We start from the raw sequence: 17,980 nt of genomic DNA on the forward strand, positions 1-17,980 counted from the left end.
TCAACTCTCCCTCCTAAACCAAAAAATCCTCCTGAAAACGTCCGTACACTGCCCAGTAGCCATTACTATATGTAAACACAGGTCAAAGTTTGTAACTTTTTTTTTTTAAGTTTTGTAACCCCTCCTACGGGGACTGCGGGGGAGTAAGTCGTCCCCAAAGACACAGTTATTAGGTTTTTCGACTAGTGAATAAAATGGCTATCTCAGAATTTTGATCCGGTGACTTTCGGAAAAAAGAGCGTGGGAGGGGGCCTAGATGCCCTCCAATTTTTTTGGTCACTTAAAAATGGCACTAGAACTCTTAATTTCCGTTATAATTAGCTCTCTCGCGACCTTCTAGGACCACTAGGTCGATGCGATCACCCCTGGGAAAAAAAAAACAACAAATAAACACGCATCCGTGATTTGTCTTGTGGCAAAAAAAAATGCGAAATTCCACATTTTTGTAGATAGGAACTTGAAACTTCTACAATGTGGTTCTCTGATACGCTGAATCTGATGGTGAAGATTGTATGACTTTTAGGGGGTGTTTTCCCCTATTTTCTAAAATGAGGCAAATTTTCTCAGGCTCGTGACTTTTGATAGGTAAGACTAATCTTGATGAAAGTTATATATTTAAAATCAGCATTAAAATGCAATTTTTTTGATGTAACTATTGGTATCAAAATTCATTTTTTAGAATTTCGGTTACTAGTGAGCCGGGTCGCTCCTTACTACAGTTCGTTACCACGAACTGTTTGATAGTAATGGTTACTGGGAAGTGTACAGACGTTTTCAGGGGGATTTTTTTGGTTTGTGGGGAGAGTGGAGGGGAGGGGGGCCACGTGGGAGGATATTTCCACGGAGAAACTTCTCATGGGGGAAAAGAATTTCAATGAAGGTGGCGCAGGATTTTCTAGCATTATTTGAAAAAAAATAAATATGAAAAGTTTTTTCTACTGAAAGTAAGGAGCAGCATTAAAACTTAAAGAACAAAAATTATTACGCATATGAGGGGTTTACCTCCTCGTTATACCTATCTCTTTACGCTAAAATATTTTTAGTAATTTCAACTATTTATTCTACGGCCTTTGTGATTCAGAGGTCATTCTTAAGGAATTGGGACAAAATTTAAGCTTTAATGTAAAGAGCGAGGTATCGACGAGGGTTGAACCCTCTCATATACGCAATAAAAACATACGAATATAGAAGTTCGTTGCGTAAGTTAATTCGTAAGTTATGTATATTTTTTACCAATGAAAACGTTTGTAAAAAATTAAAAGTTCTAGTTGCTTTGTTAAGTAATCAAAAATTGGAGGGCAACTAGGCCTCCTCCCTCGCTCATTTTTTCTCAAAATCTTCCGATTAATTGCAATTAACTAATATGCAAATTTCGTTTTAATTATTTATGTGCGGAGAGCCAAGATCAAAACATGCATTAATTCGAAAACGTCCAGAAATTAAATAAAAAAACAAGTTTTTTTAAATGAAAGTAAGGAGCATCATTAAAACTTAAAACGAACAGAAATTATTCCGTATATGAAAGGGGCTTTTCCTCCTCGACGCCCCGCTCTTTACGATAAAGTTTCTTGCTGTTTTAAAAATAGAGTTAAGAGAAAGAGTCAAACTTTAGCGTAAAGAGGCGTTGACGAGGAAAAGCTTATTGAGTTGTTTCCTATAATTATACGAACTATTTGTGCACTAATAACTGCAATAATTACTAATAAACAAATATATATTTAGGATCACCATAAAAAGTTGACTCTTTGATTGAATGTTATCAATAGTTAGGCCATTATACTTTCGATATTGACAAGGGTCGTTATTTACTTACCATTCGTTACTATGAAAAATTTGATTTCTTTTTGCTCCAGCCAAATCATATAGAAACATTTTTGTAGAAAACTGGAAAGGGGTCACTCAGTCACAAATTAGAACTTATATTTTCCTTGTTAAGGGTAAAAATCTATTGGGAGGCAGCCAATAATGGGGCAATACACATTTTTTCCAGGGGTTTTTCCATTTTCAGCTTTTTTTTCTTTGGTTTCCTTATAATTACTTTATAGTCCCATATTTCCAGGGGGTATGACCCCCTCCCCCTGCCGGTGCCCATGGTTGGACCCGTATGGCCTTACTATATGCAACGCTACAGCGTTGCCTCTGATTAGTAAAGACGGTGGGAGCAGTGAAAGTGCTGAAAGTAGAATAGCGAAGGCTCAGGGTGTTTTTTTTTTTTACAGTTAAAAAAAAAGTTTGAAAGAATTGGAGGATAAGTTTGCAAACCAAGATTAGAAGCCGCATATGGTTCTGAAGGATGGGTGCACCGAAAAGCGGGTGAAGATGTTTTCGATGTTTTCCAGAGAAATTACCTATGGATTGTTCTGGGTACCCGGCTGACTGACCGTATTTAAAACAATAGGCTGTACGAAATGCGTGGTTCAATCCCGCTTTTTAGGGCTATAAAGAGAAAAAGGTTAAGATGGCTAGGGCACGGCCTGCGGATTAATGATGACAGAGATTGCCCTTTTCGGCCAACCGTCAAGGGGCTAAACGAGAAGCAGGTCCTCCGTGGTTTGGGTGGGAGGATGGGATAAAGAACGATTTAAAGGAAATAGGAACTTCCTGGGCGGATGTAAAGAGGGATGCTTTGAATAGATTGGGATGGAGGAGGAAGGTGCGTAGCTGTGTTGACTTCAGGTGCCTTGGTGCTTTGGCAAGTTGTTAGTAGTAGTTGTAGTAGTAGTATTTGTATTTAAACGTGTTTCTTCCATTCAAATGTTAGAGCATTATTCACTTTTGCAAGTCTCACCATGTCTATTTCTGCAATAAATTCCCCAAAAAAAAAAACACTGCCAGAAAAATTACATAGTTACTTGTTTATAAATATTGTGTGAAAGATTTCCTTAATAGCCGGATTAGTTTATTAATTGAATATGCCTGAATGAAAGCGCTAATTTGGTTTACCCCTGTAAGGATAATTTCTGACACACATTTAATCAGACAACTTTTTTAGGGTATGTTTTGAGAGCCCGAAATCATTAACAGAGAAGAAGAAAGCAAAGGGTTGAAAATCATTTTTGAGGGAAGACGAAGAGGCATAGAGGTCTTTACTACTTTTAAATCTTCCTCTACGATTGAAGCCAACGGTAAGTGACAAACATTAAGAGCTTTTTATTCTGTGTGGAGACCGTGAAACTGAAAAGGAATTTGACAGAGCGAATTAATAAATACTAGCAGCATATAAAGACAAACTGAAACTGCTGTCCCAATAAGTACAACGTTTTAGCCAATGTATAAGTAATTATAAATATAATTATAAATATATATATATATGTATATATATATATATATATATATATATATATATATATATATATATATATATATATATATATATATATATATATATATATATATATATATATATATATATATATATATATATATATATATATATATATATATATATATATATATATATATATATATATATATATATACTTCGAAGACCACACTGCCTTTCCATTACGAAAGTAAAACAGTTCAAAATAGGGATGATACCTTTTTATTGACGGTGAAATATAAAATTATTTAACTGGATATTTCGAACACATATACAGTGTTCATCATCAGCAGTAAAACTAAAAGACATGAATAAAAACAAACAAAATTTATACCTAATAAACTAATTACACATAGTTTATTGCTCTTATTTTTTTCAATGCAACAGCCGAGGCAAATCTCTTTGACCTTTTCGGTTCCGGTTCATTAGAATTGACTGACATATTACGTGGATAGAGGTCATAGCTCTTAGGTGAGGTGATATTTACTTTATTTGACCTCAGTAAATTATCATATATTGAATTCAATCCAAATTCACCTGTATCTCTGTTTATGGAATTATTCTTGAATATATTTTTTTTAAATTTCGATTGTTTCCCTGAAAGTTTGCTTTAAACCTTGGTCCCTAGAAATCAAAGAAACATTTTCAAACAAAATAAAATGATTTGGAAGATTAAAGATATGCTCCGAGAGGGCCGACGTGAAATATATTTATTTATATATATATATATATATATATATATATATATATATATATATATATATATATATATATATATATATATATATATATATATATATACACAAATTTGCCACCCTAGATTAAAAACTATATTTTCCCCTCTCCCTAATTTCTGTGATTTGGCACCACCGGTAGTATGTGCGTTTTATGTGGAAAAAAGAAGGGAATTCAGCAGAAAAAGCAAACAAAATATTCTCAGCCTCTTCCACTAGAACGGGGATTATTTGTTCATTGACGCTTTTAAGCTTTGATGGTAAGGAATTTCTTTCAAACACAGTGGCCTCCGAGATGTACACAAGATGACAGGAAGTCAGCACCCCCACCGGGTATTATTCAGTGTTTCCTAGCAGTGGCAATACTTCAGATATCCCTATTACCAAATCATGTTCGTACTGGACATCTTTCCTGTGAAATAACTGACTATCAGTAATTTGCACGAATTTTAGGCTGAAAAATAAATAACGAAAAACATACTTAAAACTTAACTGCAGATCAGGAAGTTTTCATCATTGGCCTATCCAGCAAGACTACAAACAAAGGCTTCTGACTTCTCTAAAATGGTATATTTTTGTATTTATCTATGGTGCCAGTCCATGAAAATGCAGGGGGAGGGGATTTTTTTGCAAAATCCAGAGGGATAAATTTTGTCGTTTATTAGTTTTTTCCCAATTGAAGTGCATGAAAAAGGCATTACTCTACGGTTCAAAATTGGTATTGAATGGGTGTAAAAAAGTGCTCTCACTTTTCCTTCCAAACAATCTGTAAATCCTTGGTAGAGAATCGGTAGATGGCTCTCCGCATAAGAGCCATCTGCCGACTTTCTATTGAATCTTCTTTTTCTTTCGAGGCATGGACTTGGAATTCGGTAGACGGCCTAACAAACCGGTAGAAGTACAAATACTTGTGGAAACTACGCTATTACAGTTACACCGCTCTTAAATCATTATTGCTGAATGCGCAAAATCCGGGATTGAGAAAAATGTCGTTTTCATCTTGTAATGGTAACCTATAAATAGGACCTGTTTGTATTCTCTTCGTATGTAAATTTGACTCAGCTGAATTTTTGCTTAGCAATCATCCTATTTTTAGTGCTCTTGTATCAAACAACACAATACCTCTTTTATCTAAGGAACGGGTGCAGCTAAGGTTTTTTTTTTGTGCCAGCCCATTGATAAAATAAATACACAGTTGGTGCTTGGGTATTTTGTTGAAACGCAAAAATGATACTTAGCCTATTAAACCAAAGTGTATGGCTAACTGATAAGAGTAGAAACTGGCGCTAGTATTGAAAAAACACCAACGCTGTTTACCTTTTTTCTTTCTTTTTTTTTCAAGTTTCATAGTTGTTATTTTTTTTATCATTCGTTATCATTTTTTATTTTTTTTCATAGTTTTTTTTTTATTTTTTTTCAAGTTTTATAGTTGTGTGTTCGTCACAGACACTTATTGCCACTCTAATTGGATCGTCCCCTCGTTAATTGAGCAATTTTAAAACTTGGAACGAACAGCAATTATTGTGTATATCGTCCCCTGGTCAATACCTCGCTCTTTGCGCCAATTTTTTTTATTACTTTCAAAAGAGCTATTCATTCTAATTAAACGACCTTTGTGATTCATGGTTCATTCTTAAAGAATTGGAACAAAATTTGAACTTTAGCGTAAAGACCGATGTATTGGAGAGGGGGAGAACCCCCTCATATACGCAGTAATTTCTGTTCGTTTTAAGTCTTGATGTTGCCTCCTGCTTTCAGCTAAAAAAAACTTGTTTTTTATTTATTTAATAACTGAGTAAAATCGGCTGGACTTGCAATGTATGAAAGCATGGGAATCTAGATTTGGCCCTAATATATGAAAACCTAACATTATTAGAGATCAAATCTGAAGGTACCAAGGACAGTGGCTGATTGATTGCATTTGTAAAGTGGAAACTTCTCAAAATACAGTTTTTCAGTTTTTGGTAGTAGTGGGTGCTAAAAAAAATGATCAGCGTTGTCAATTAGCATTGAAAATCAGCAAAAATAAGCCAAAAATAACTTGGTGGCACCAAGCAGCTTGAGGATTTTAGCGTTCCTTTGAACGCGTAGTTGTCTTTGGGAATCAATAGATGGTTAATGTTTTTTTACAGGTGAAAAGCGTTGCTAAATTAAGTAATTAGTTTTCTGTATTAGTTTTCACGGTTCAACGTGGCAATACTGACGAAATGCAACGTCATCAAAGATTTTAAAAACATTATCAGATTTATTATCATAGGAATAATTACGTCCTGGCGTCTTATTCTCATATTTCCCCCCCCTACATAATTGAATATGCCAAACAATTTAACTTCCTCCCAACCACCTTTTTACCATTCATTATTTAAAATTTATTTTAATAATTATGAATATTGTATACTTTAGTCTACGTTTTGCTAGTTTTATGAAATTTGTTACTTTTTATACAATTCACATTTTGTTTTAATTAGTTTTTAAGGTTTGTTATTTGTTCTTTCTTTTTTCTCTGTATTTTTTTTTCTCTACAGACTTTTGAAATAAGTATAATTTTATTTACCGATAGGCTTACATACAAAAAAAAAAAAAAACAACAACTAAAGATTCTGAAGAACAACAACAGTGAAATCTATTGAAGGTGGGGTAGGGGGCAAGTGCTCTTTTAAATTCTGAAAACGCTCTTTTTGGGGGGAATTTTCATTGGAAAAGACTTTCTTGGGTAATTTCATTGATAAATTAAAAAAACAACAAATTTAACCCCTCCATTAGATTTCGAACAATGCATTTTGTTCCCCTCCCTAATTGGATTGACGCCATTGGAAAAGCATTACGAGTAATGACGCCGTAATACCTTCAACGACATCTCTATCCCTCAATTCCCGTGATACTCACATCCCAGTATTCCGACGACAACCATATTCCACCATTCCGACGACAGCCATAACTTAATAGACTTTTTGGGAATGACGCAATCGCCCGTGACATGCTAAACTTCAGGGGCCTGTGGGGAACCCCCTCTTGTAACTGAGCACAGCTCCCACGTGGGTGCTTCGTAATGACGGTGCACGCGTGGGTGTTACGTAATGAGGGGGGCACATTCGGGATGTTATACAATGACAGCGCTTACGTGGGATGTTACGTAATGACGGTACACACATCGGTGTTACATAATACCTAAAGAGTTTTTGTCGCGTTCTTTTCTTCAAGATTTCATTTTTTTTCAAGGTGTTTTTTCTTTCACGGTGTTTTTTTCGAGATTTCATTTTCTTCAAGGCGTTTTTCTCAGGGAAACTTTTTATTCCAAAGATTTTATGTCCGCGTTAGGATTCGAAAACGAATGCCCTCAAAGGATGGAGCGCTTATCAGTTGGACTATGAAACCTTTTCTAATATCTTAGATTCGGGAAATACTTCCTACGCTATAACCTATTGCACGAAAGGAGGATCCCCTATGTCGTATTCTAGAATAATTAAATGTATTGCGTGTTCCCATATGGCTGCAATAATTGACACATTTGGGTGAAAATCGGTTACTAGAATTTGGTTACGTTTGAAGTGCACCTGTTTGGCAAGTAATGCTTTAGAGAGTATTATCAGGTAATGTTGCGCGTTGTATATTTTTAAGTAAAAGAGTCTTTTACTTTCTTCTGTACACTAAATTTAGCACTTATATTAGAGGCAATCTTGAACGAACAAAACTACACTTTGAAACGTTGATTAAAAATTTTTTTCCATGTTCAAACATCAAATTCGTTACTTAACAATTATTAAAAACAGAAGATTTTTGTAACTTTTAAAAGAGTTGTACAGGGTTTGAGAGACTCTGTTGTCTTATTCCCTGTGACGCTGAATGTCTGACACACGGCACCCTCTAGCAGGCATTATGGCACTGATAGCATTTTCCGGGCATTTTCCTTCAAAAATGTTCGTTTACGCTAGAATCGATCGTTTAAACATAATGAAAAACTCCCATTAGCTTTCCTCCTGGTGACTCCCAAAAATTCGAGGTCAGCGTGGCACAATGTACCAGCCCCGATGACACCCTCTGGGGGCACATCATCACACCTAAGGGTTTTTCAAAGTTTTTTCTCGGCCATTGTTTTTATTTGAATTGCGGATTACGATGTTAGATTACGATGTTCCGTGGCAATCCCCAACCTGTGAACACTGAATCAAACATATGGCATTTTTGGGGCAAATTCCTGCAAAAATGTTCGTTTACCGTACAATCGATCGTTTAAACTCAATGAATAAATCTCCATTTCCGTTTCTTCTGATGAATCCTACTAATTAAGGCCAGTGTGGCACAATGTGCCACTTCCGATAACACCCACTAGGGGCACATTGTCACACCTAAGGGTTTGTATCTCTTTTCTCTCCAACATAAATTTATAAACTAAAAAATGACCATTGTTTTATTCGGACAGTAGAAACCCACCATTTCATTGTTAGATTGTGATGTTCCATGCCGTATTCCAGCCTGTGATACTCAATGGCTGACACACAGCACCCTCTAGCACCCCTTGTAATTTCTAAACCATTTTCAGATTTTCTTGATAAAAATTAGGCTTTAACTCCATTGGTTCGTATTTTTCGTAAGAAAACCTCTTTGTGGTGCCTCCGAAACACTTCACACCACCATGGCATTATGTGGCCTTTTCCGTGGCCTCCATACTGCATCTGTCATTACCTCTAAGGGATTTTCAACCTTTTTCCCACAAAAATAAGCCTGTAAATCTAAAATTGGACACTATTTTTATTTGAATTTCATTTCATTTTCAAAGTTCATAGTGAACTTTGCATTTCATTGTTCGAACGTGATAGTCCAAGGAATTTCGCGACACTTAGAATTTAAAACTTTTCTTGAACGCGTCTTCTCATTATTTCCACTTGTTTTATAAAAATTGGCTGCTTGGTGGCACGCTGTGACAACCGCCTTCATCATTAAGCGTTTTCTGACGTTTGAATTTTTGATTTATGACGTTAGATATATTTTTTATTTTTGTTGGTGTTATTTTCAGACAATTGCTAACCTGTGGCACATTATGACCGGCCCTCTGGCACCTTCTACCGCCACCTGATCATTCCTAAGACATTTTCTGATATTTCCTTGTTAAAATCACGCATTAAATCCATTGGTTTATGTTTTTGTAAGCCACTCCAATGGGATACCCCATTTTTCAGATATTTTCTTTTTAAAAACATGTATCAAATCCATCGGTTCGATTTTTTTTGCAAGCCATTCTCAATGTGATACATCATGTCATTTCAAGCAACTGTGCCACACTATGACCGGTTTTCTGGCACCCTCTGGCACCCCTCATCATTCTTAAGACATTTTTCAATTTTTTTATAAATAAAGTGATATCCAATCCCGCTTTCGCCGCTTCTGACCCTCCGGGTACAAAGATTCTACCTCCGATTATTCTGGCTTTGGCTTTGGTTCAACCTATTCCAGTTCCCACTATGCCCACTCCGATCCCAATTCCAAATCCGGCTCGGGTTGTGTTATTTCCAGTCCCACAATTTTTGCCCGCCACATTTCCACAGTTCCGATCCCGCCAATTCCACTCCAAGTTCTGTTGATTCCAAGATTGTGTATGCGGCTACCTCCGTTTCAATTTATGGCTGACAAATAGCACCTCTCTGGCGCAAACTATCATTTCTAAGGGTTTTTTGACCTTTTTCCGTCAAAAATAACTGTATAAACTAAAATTGACCATTGTTTTTTTTTTTATTTGAACAGCGGGAAGTTGTCAATTCATTGTTAGATTGCAATGTTCCATGGCAATTCCCAGCCTGTAGCACTCAATGGCGAACAAATGGCACCCTCTTGGGTGTACTATCACACCTAAAGCATTTGGAACAAGAAAATATCTGTAAAATACCTTAGGAATTAAGAGGGGTGCCAGAGGATACCAGAGGGCCAGTAATAGTGTGACACGGTGGTGTGAATTGACATGGTGTATCACAGAAGGCCGGGCTGTGAATACATGAAGCAATGGATTTAATGCATGATTTTTAACAAGAATATCTGGAAAATGTCTTAGGAATGATGAGGTGGTGGTAGAGAGTGCCAGAGGGCCGGACATATTGTGGCACAGGTTAGGAATGGTCAGAAAATAATACCAACAAAAATGAAAAATATATCTACTGGGGTAATCAAACGTCTGAAAACGCTTAAATGATGATGACGGGTATCGCAGGGTGCCACCATGCAGCCAATTTTTACAAAACTAGTGGAAATAATTAGAAGACTAGTTCAATAAATGTTTTAAGTTCCAAGTGGCGTGAATTGCCTTGGAACTTAAATATTATATACTTCTTCATAAAGTTCTATCATACTTTTTTTTCTGTGTCCTGACCAAGATGGCTCTACCTTCTAAGCCCCCCCCCCCTGTCTCCTCTCTGTAGCACAAATAGCATGCACTTCTTTAATTACACTCTTAAATGACTAAATATTATGTATTAATATTTCATCATAAATCTTTTATATTCTGAAGAATATGGTTGTAGCCTCTAAGCCCCTCCTACCTCCTAAGGAGCGAAAATAATATGCATATCTACAATCGCATTCTTAAATGAAGAAATATGATCTATATTTTAATATATTTCTATCACAAAAATTAATATTCTGACAAAGATGATTATAGCCTCTTAGCCACACCCTCCGCCCCCACTGGAGCATATAAAACAATGGATTGTTTGTGTATAATACCCAATATTATTTGAGGTTTGTCTTTAAACCAGAACAAAAGAAAAAGAGATTATTGTCCCAAACTTCACTGGTAAAAACTGTGTTTTAATTTAATTAGTTTAGTTTTTTTTTAACGTTTTTCCTGAAGTGCATGTCAGAAAGGGAAACCACCTGATCCCACCTATTACACTTTGTTGTATTTTGCCGTTATTGCTAAGTCAAATTTTGAGTCATAAAAAGGAAGCAAAATTTGATTGATTCTTTTATATGATAATTTAAGCGAGTAAACAGTGGCAGACAAGCTTAAGTTGGGGTGAAAAGGCATACATAGCAAATGCGAAAAGCTTGCTACTTGTCCCTGTACAAAACACCCATCAGCTGAAACGTCAAATTGACACCCTATGCGCCAGCAATGGCTCAGGAGGATCTTTATCCTTTTTCAAACAGTGACACTAGTTCGCGATTAGTTTTTTGTTTTTTTTTTAGGGGGCGAAGGATTCTTATTCAATTCCTTTTTATGAAGATAGGAATAGAATTATTTTTCAAAATCAATCAGGGTGATTTTTTAGCACTTTTTTGCACGGATTTTAGCACTTAAAGAAGATTCTTATTCTAATTAGACGACACTTGTGCTTCACGAGTCGTTCTTAAAAAATTGGGACAGTCAAACTTTCAAATTTTCAAAATTTCAGAACAGTCAAACTTTAGCGTAAAGATCAAGGCAATAAGGATGGGTTAACCCCATTATATACGGAATAATTCCTTTTCGTTGTGAGTTTAATGTTGCGCTTTATTTTTCAGTTGAAAAAAAATTGTTTTCTAATTTAATTTCTGATAGTTTTTCAAATAATATTGGTATATCTGGCTCACTTTATGAAAAATTCCCTCCCTGACGGGAGCTCCTCCTTGGGAAGTTCCTCCCATTTAAAATACACCCACACAAACCCCATAAAATTTCTATAATAACTGCAATGTTCCATAAAATATCTATGATTTTAAAATATACTGATATATATATATATATATATATATATGTATATATATATATATATATATATATATATAATATAATATATATATATATATATATATATATATATATATATATATATATATATATATATATATATATATATATATATATATATATATATATATATAATGAATATATATATATAATGAATATATATATATATATATATATATATATATATATATATATATATATATATATATATATATATATATATATATATATATATATATATATATATATATATATATATATATATATATATATATATATATATATATATATATTTTTAACTACGTAAAACTTGCGAATATACAACATTCTTCGCTGTCCCATTGTCTGTGCATATAAATAGATTGTCAGGTTTACCGACTCTTGAACATGCAATATATAATTGTCCATGGGAAAAACAATCCGTATTCAGATATATACCTCATTATTCTTATGATTGCCCTTGAGCTTTGTTGATGATGATTGCTAATCAAACATTCCCTGTGTCCCCGTCGCCATTTATATATTCCCCTGTGCCCCCGGGCGTCCCCGTTGTAGTTGTGTCCCTGTGTCTCGGTCGTCATTTATATTCCCTGCGTCCAGATCGTCATTTGTGTCCCGGTGTCCCAGTCTGTAATTGCTCTTTTAGTGTCCCGGTCGTCATTTATATTCCCTGTGTCCTGGTGTCCCGGTCGTCATTTGTGTCCCGTTGTCCCGGTCTGTAATTTCTCTTTGGGTGTCCAGGTCGTCATTTATATTCTCTGTGTCCCGGTCGTCATTTGTCTCCCGGTGTCCCGGTCTGTAGTGTCATCTTATGATGACGTCATATACAAAGCCTTATATACTTATAATGACGTCATATGCAAACCCACAAACAAACAAACATGCATACAAACAACTTATTTATATATATATATATATATATATAGATATATATTTTTTTTTTAGTTTTTCTTTTTTAGTTTTTGTTCTTTTTTTGCAGCTTTTTTAGTTTTTTTTAGCTTTTTTTTTCTTTTTAGTTTTTTAGCTTTTTTATTTTTTTCCTTTTTTAAAGTTTTTTCCTTTTTAGTTTTTTTCTTTTTTTTAGCTTTTTTCGCGCCATATTAGTTACGCGCCATTGTATTTGTGTCCCTGTGTCCCACCTGTGAATATAGATAGATATATATATATGTTTTTAACTACGTAAAACTTGCGAATATACAACATTCTTCGCTGTCCCATTGTCTGTGCATATAAATAGATTGCCAGTTTTACCGACTCTTGAACATGCAACATATAATTGTCCTTGGGAAAAAATCCATATTCATATCTATACCTCATTATTCTAATGATTGCCCTTGAGCTCTGTTGATGGTGATTACTAATCGAACATTCCCTGTGTCCCGGTCGTCATGTATATATCCCCTCTGTGCCCCCGGCGTCCCCGTTGTAGTTTTGTCCCTGTGTCCCGGTCGTCATTTATATTCCCTGTGTCCCGGTCGTTATTTGTGTCCCGGTGTCCCAGTCTGTAGTTTCTCTTTGAGTGTCCCGGTCGCCATTTATATTCCCGGTGTTTCCCGGGCGTCATTTGTGTCCCGGGGTCCCGGTCTGTAATTTCGTCAGTCGACAAAGAACTTCATGACGGCATAATGCTCAATCCTTATAATCACGTAAGTCGACAAACATGACGTCAGTCGACACACAAACATGACGTCAGTCAACACACAAACAAACAACTTATTTTTATATATATAGATAAAATTTCCATAACAATTCCATCCTCGCTGAACCCCCACCCTCCTGTAAAATCTTGCAGAAGATTCAGCCTGAAAAAATCTCCTAAGCATACTTTCATTTGAAAAAGACTAAGTTCTAATTGCTATTCCGATCACTCCAGACATCACCCCTTCCGTGGAAATTATTTCCTGGAATTCCAAACACGCCAAAAATGTTCCTTGTACAATTCCTCCGGAACATCTCTACATACAAACATGAATAGGCAAAGACAACGTACGACAAATAAAAAGAATTTGGCATTCATTTAGGAATTCTGTCAAATTTCCCCAGTGTTAAATTACTCCTCGAAAGCTCACTCTCGGAAATTGCACTCCACACGGAGAAGCATCCTCATGGAAACCCATTCGAAGCACAAATCTCCCCTCTTCCTGAAAAAATGTCTGCATACTCCCCAATAACAAATCGTATAGGTAAACAATGGGCAAGTTTTATAACTTAAAGACCAATCCTTAGGGCCTGGGGTGGGTCGTTTTCTCTTCAAAGGCATAATTTTTTGGACTTTTCGACTATGCTAAGCAAAATGGCTATCTCAAAATTTTGATCGGACGATTTTGAGCGAAGACAGGGCGTGGGAGGGAGGCTAGTTGCCCTCCATTATTTTGGGTCACTCAAAAAGAGCACTAGAACTTTTAATTCCCGTTCAAATGAGCCCTCTCCCGATGTTCTAGGGCCATTTGTTCAATACGATCAGCCCTGGAAAAAAAATAAAAAACAAAACAAAAAACAATAAACACGCAACCGTGAACTTTAAAAAAGATATAAATTCCGCATTTTTGCTGATATGAGCTTGAAACCTTCACAGTCGGGTTCTCTGATATGCTGAATCTGATGGTGCGATTTTTATTGCGATTTCTTGACTTTTAGGGGGTGCTTCCTCGCCTTTTTTTGAAAATCAGGCAAATTTTCTCAGGCTTGTAGTCTTTTTGGGTTAACACTAAGCTTAATGAATCTTATATATTTGGAATCAGCATAATCAGCCGCCTATTCTTTTGATGTATTTATTGATATAGAAATTCAGTTTTTTAGAGTTTCGGTTACTATTGAGCAGTTTCGTTTCTTATTTACAGTTCTGTACCACAAACTGTTTGAAAGTGAAAACTCCTCTGAAAAATTGTAAGACAAAAAGCAAAGATCGAAAAAAAATATTAATAAAAAGATATAATCAAATGAGGGTAATTTTCTGCCAGTGAATGCACATAGCAGAAATTTCAGCAAAGACTTCCGCTGTGCCGTTCTCAGCGTTTCTGGCTGGTGGAAGTCTGCAAGGCTGCAGGAGTGGAGGAAACAGTGATGGTTGTGGCCTCTCTTGCATCAAGGGGAAAACATCTATTAGCGCTCCCCCTCCCAACCAACAAAATTTTCGGGACAAATTTTCACAAAATTTATATTGATGAATCGAATTATTTTCGATTTATAATTAGCTAAGAATTAATTTTTTTAATTTATTATTTAAATCTTTTCATTATTTAATTATTGTTAATTTTTTCAATATAATTAACAAAGTTATTTTTAGAATAGGACATAAACAAAAGAAGAAATTTCGGCAAAGACTTCCAAATAAGAATAAGAATAATAAGAATAGTTTTCCTGAATAATAATAATAATTCTGTCGGGAATGATAGGGCATAACTCAAAGAATCGCTCAAAGGAAATATCATACGATCAACTTGGCAGCTTTGGGAGTTCCCTGTAATAATGTCTCCTTTAAAAACTTAACACATTTCATGGTTAATACCAATTTACTCAACAGCTATCGATAATGGCTTGTCCCCTCGGAGAATTGGCTAATGGACCCTTTGTCTCTGAGAGGGTCAGCCGTCGAGATAGGAAGGCTGAGAATTAGAAAATGACTTTAAGGTGTCGCATAGGAAGGTCAAAATATCTATTAGCCCCTCCCCGTCACCAACAAAATTTTTGCTCCAAATTTTAACAAAGTTTACATTTACAAAATTTGCAAAATAAATTATCTATTCGAAATTTGGCACCCTTAAAATTTCTGCGCCCGAGGCAAGTACCTCCTCTGCCGCCCCCAACCTAAGACCGACTCTGGTAGGGAAATGCATAACAAAACTGTTTTGTTGCCCTAGAAATTTTATATTGAAAAAAAAAAAAAAACAAAGTCACTCAGTTTTTCATTTTTTGCACTATTGGTTTAGGTTGGAGTGCCCGGTTTGATTTGATTTTTTTTTAATTCTTACCATTTTTGCAGCGGTTAAAATTGCTTTACAGGAAAGACGCGAACGCATTACCTACAACACCATTAAGGAGTTCCTCCAATGTCTAAGCCGGTTGTTGTTGCATGGATAATAATAATTCTCAGACTTTTATTACTATTTATACATAGATTTATTTTTGGTTTTACCAAGTTCGGCTGTCTTGTTCAAAGTTTTATCCGTTTTTCAATGTTTTTAGTTCGGGTACATATGTACTATACCGACCACACTCAAGAAGTGAAGTTAGGTTAATCATAATGAAATATACCAAAATATGATAAAAATATAAGATTTGAATAACAAAATTATGGAAGCTATAACAGAGAACTATGGAAGGTAGGCCGCCCAGAACAAATTATATTAAATACTTAACCTAAGCTAATCAATTCTATATGTTAAATATTTAATTAAAATATACCTGCATAGTAGGCTAGTTTATCTCACTTAGGGCAAGCGGATTATCTCCGAGTGCACACAGAGAAACCGGTTTTAAACAGACCTAGAACAATGTTGTCGATATAATACGTAAGTAGACTACCTTATTTCGTTTTAATGGTAACTACTCCTGTCCTTTTTATGGCACTTGGTATTAACCAAGTGACATATAGCAATCGCAAATTCTGTCGGTCTGTCGGTCTATCTGTCGGTCCCGGTTTTGCTACTTTAGGCACTTCCAGGTAAGCTAGGACGATGAAATTTGCCAAGCGTATCAGGGACCGGACCAGATTAAATTAGAAATAGTGTTTTCCCGATTTGACCATCTGGGGGGGAGTGGGGGCCGGTTAATTCGGAAAAAATAGAAAAAATGAAGTATTTTTAACTTATGAGTGGGTGATGGGATCTTAATGAAATTTGATGTTTAGAAAGATATCGTGTCCCAAAGCTCTTATTTTAAATCCCGACCGGATCTGACGACATTGGGGGGAGTTGGAGGGGGAAACATAAAATCTTGGAAAACACTTAGATTGGAGGAATCGGGATGAAACTTGATGGGAAAAATAAGCACAAGTCCCAGATACATGATTGACATAATAGGAACGGATCTGCTCTCTTTGGGGTAGTTGCGGGGGGGGGGGGGGTAATTCTGAAAAATTAGACAAAATGAGGTATTTTTAACTTACGAACGGGTGATCGGATCTCAATGAAATTTGATGTATAGAAGGATATCGTGTCTTAGAGCTCCTATTTTAAATCCCGACCGGATCTGGCGACATTGGGGGATTTGGGAGGGGGAACCTAAAACTTGGAAAACACTAAGAGTGGAGGGATCGGGATGAAACTTGGTGGGAAAAATAAACACAAGTCCCAGATACATGATTGACATAAACGGAACGGATCCGCTCTCTTTGGGGTAGTTGGGGGAGGGGTTAATTCTGAAAAATTAGAAAAAAATGAGGTATTTTTAACTTACAAAGGGGTGATCGGATCTCAATGAAATTTGATGGTAGTTGGGGGAGGGGTTAATTCTGAAAAATTAGAAAAAATGAGTTATTTTTAAATTACGAACGGGTGATCGGATGTCAATGAAATTTGATATTTAGAAGGATATCGTGTCTCAAAGCTCTTATTTTAAATACTGACGGGATCTGGTGACATTAGGGGAAGTTTGGGGTGGGGGAACCTAAAATCATGGAAAACGCTTAGATCGGGATGAAACTTGGTGGGAAAAATAAGCAGAAGTCTTGCATATGTGATTTACATAATTGGAACGGATCCACTCTATTGGGGGGGGGGAGGGGTTTTAATTCTGAAAAATAAGAAAAAATTACGTATTTTGAACTTATGAAGGAGTGATCGGATCTTCATGAAACTTCATATTTAGAAGGACATCGTAACTCAGACCTCTTATTTTAAATCTCAACCGGATCAAGCGTAATTGGGGGGGGGCAGTTGGGGGACCGGAAATCTTAGAAAATACTTAAAGCGGTGAGATCAGGATGAAACTGGATGGAAAGAATAGAAACCTGTCTAAGATACGTGACTGACATAACCGGACCGGATCTGCTCTCTTTGGTGGAATTGGGGGGGGGAGTAATTTTGAAAATTGAGGTATTTGTAACTTACGAAAAGGTGATTAGATCTTAATGAAATTTGATATTTAGAAGGATATTGTGCTTTAAAGTTCTAATTTTAAATTCCGACCAGATCCTATGACATTGGGGGGAGTTGGAGGGGGAAACCGGAATTCTTGGAAAACGTGAAAATTGGGGTATTTTTATTT

At 35.8% G+C, this 17,980-nt stretch overlaps 1 protein-coding gene across 2 annotated transcripts in view; it reads left to right on the forward strand.

The window, feature by feature from the left end:
- LOC136029979 (uncharacterized) overlaps nt 1–17,980 on the forward strand; it is a 152,900-nt gene that overhangs the window by 44,120 nt on the left and 90,800 nt on the right. For both annotated transcript variants that reach the window (XM_065708552.1, XM_065708553.1), the window contains exon 2: nt 2,993–3,125. The gene's annotated coding sequence lies outside the window, so the exon portion shown is untranslated. The remainder of the gene's footprint in view (nt 1–2,992; nt 3,126–17,980) is intronic.

The sequence above is a fragment of the Artemia franciscana genome, chromosome 8 (assembly GCF_032884065.1).
Source record: "Artemia franciscana chromosome 8, ASM3288406v1, whole genome shotgun sequence".
Taxonomy (NCBI): domain Eukaryota; kingdom Metazoa; phylum Arthropoda; class Branchiopoda; order Anostraca; family Artemiidae; genus Artemia; species Artemia franciscana.